The sequence below is a fragment of the Coffea eugenioides genome, chromosome 7, assembly GCF_003713205.1.
Source record: "Coffea eugenioides isolate CCC68of chromosome 7, Ceug_1.0, whole genome shotgun sequence".
In the NCBI taxonomy this organism is placed as follows: Eukaryota; Viridiplantae; Streptophyta; class Magnoliopsida; order Gentianales; family Rubiaceae; genus Coffea; species Coffea eugenioides.
Window position 1 is genome coordinate 25,623,724 of NC_040041.1, and position 2,628 is coordinate 25,626,351.

A 2,628-nucleotide genomic window follows, 5' to 3' on the forward strand; every position below is an offset into this window, starting at 1 on the left:
TGATTGGATTTCGGGCCCGGTGGGGTATGTGAGGTGGAAGGAATCGAAGAAAGTGGAGTCTACGGTATTGGTTACTCCTTTAGCGTTGACGGAGTGTCAACTATTATTTCGATCAAGCTTCGATGATGCTAATGGGAATTTGACTCCTGAGAGCCACCTGTATCCTTCTGATTTGAATCATTGGATCATTTACTTTACATCTGGCATGTGTACCTGATTTGTTAAATGTGAAATGCCATGATTTTACTGCTATATGTCTGGTACCTCATTGAGCGTAAACTCACCCCTTTCTGTTCCTTTTTGTTTTCCATACAGGAAAATAAATACTTTTGGACTGGATTTGACAATTGGCTGCCAAATTGAGCAAGTTGAACATATCTTTTGTATAGCTCATGTATTGAAACCCTAAATGTACTTTTGGGACCGTTTTCCTTTTGATTTGGCAAACCAGACATGTATCCACTTTTGAATACTTTTGTATGCCACTTTGGTTTGTAAATGCTAAGTTTCCAGAGGTGAATGTTTGCTTGATATTTGGTTGGGTTCTGACGGGTCGGTTACTATTCATAGCCGACTTCGGTTTCATTTTTTTTTTATTTTAACATTTTGATTTGTTTACCCGCGTTGGTAAGCTCCGGAATGTATTAGCTCGTTCTATACCGAACCGTTAGTCCTGACGAGAGCTGGGCAGGCAGTTCGCTAACCCTTTTGGTTCACCTTAGGGGAAGGTGGGGCTGTCACAGGTGGTATGAGAGCCACTTCGCGTGGTCTCTGCGCGGAGTGAGCTTGGGGCCAAGTGGTGTTATGGTCCTGCTTTCGTGAAAGGTATAAGTGCTCTTTTGAGCATAAGCTATGAACTGTGCATGTTATAAGAGTAAGGATCATTATCATGGGACTTGAGGAAGTTAGGCATGTATGTCGGGTAGGAATCTTTAATATGGATGATTTACTCTTGGGACCGGCCGGCTCGAGTTGTGAATTATCTTATTTGGGATTCTCGTGCCCGGCTACTAACTCAATGAGAGCCTAGGTTAGAAAGGACTTAGGCGAACTAGAAAGGCGATTCTATGGAACTTCATATGGTCTGTTCGGGTGTGGTTAAGCGTGATCAATCTTGATTAAGATATAAATGGTGTTGTTCTCGTGGATGTTGGATAGAGCCCTGGGATGGAAAGAAAGTTTTTCGTGAGTTCTTTTGTACTCGTGACCTAGTCTGTCTATAGTACTTTTGGAGGACCTTTTTGTTTTATGGGATGACTTTGTATGTACCTGACTGACTGTTCTGTATAATTGTTGATCCTGTTATGTGTTCTCTGTACATGTGTTATGTGTTTACATGCTCTACGAGGGAGTTGTTTAGTTAATTGTTCTTGTTTACTGGTTCCTGTTTAGTGCTACGAAAAGGAGGGTTAGGAGCCCTTTAACAGTATATTTATTTTGTGATCTAGATCGACTTAGATTTAATGAAAGGCACACGTAGTGGCCGGGGACGTGGGCGCGGGAATAGGCAACCTACGCCTGAAAGGGGCACTAGGGAAACCTCCTCTGGACCTAACCCTGAACCGAGAGTTGACCCCAACGTGCAGATAGCTGCTGCTATGCAGCAAATGACTAACCTGCTGGCACAAGTGGTGCAGCAACAAGGCCAAATCCCAAACCCTAATCCTGAAAACCCGGGCAATCATGTCGAAAGCGACGATGGGGCACTTGAGAGGTTCCAGAAGTTCGCACCACCGAAATTTATTGGGGAACCCGATCCGGATGTCGCCGAAAGGTGACTCGAGAAAATGGTAGACATTTTCGCTGCCCTGCACTACACCGAAGAACGGCAGGTGACTTTCGCCGTTTTCCAGTTGGAAGGGGCGGCCCGTTCCCGGTGGAACGTCATACGGCAAAAATGGGAACGGGAACAGACGCCCAGGACTTGGGTGAATGTTATGCGGGAGTTCAACGCGAAATCTTCCCTCCTCTAGTCCAGGAGCGGAAGGAAGATGAGTTTATCCGACTAGTCCAGGAGCGGAAGGAAGATGAGTTTATCCGACTTCGCCAAGGGGCCCAGTCTGTCGCGGAATACGAGAGCCAGTTCACCCGCCTATCCAAATTTGCCCCTGAACTGATCATGACCGAGCAGCGGCGAATAAGGCGTTTTATCCAGGGTTTGAAAGTAGAAATTCAGAAGGACCTCGCGGTGGCCCAGATTAATGCTTTTAGCTAGGCCGTAGAGAAGGTGCAACGAGTAGAAAATGCTAGGCTGCAGGTGAAAAACTTTCAAGCCAAGAAAATGGGCTTTCCTGGGAGTAGCTCTGAGCAAGAAGGTACAAGTACGCCCCCTAAGATGGGAAAGGAAAACGGAGGAGTACGACAACCAGGGGTGTCGCGTGATGTCCCTCAGGGAGGACCGGTCTCTGTTACTCGTGGTCCCTGTGGATATTGCGGAGGGCCAAATGATACGGAGGCAAATTGTTGGAAGAAAGAGGGAAAATGTCTGCGCTGCGGAAGTGCCGATCATCGGATTGCTGACTGCCCAATTCGATTGCGAAAAGGAAAAGGGACCCCGCAACCAACTAAGACTAACCCTGGACAGTCGAAAAAGGAAGGGACTGGATCCAAGGCACCGGCTCAGGTGTA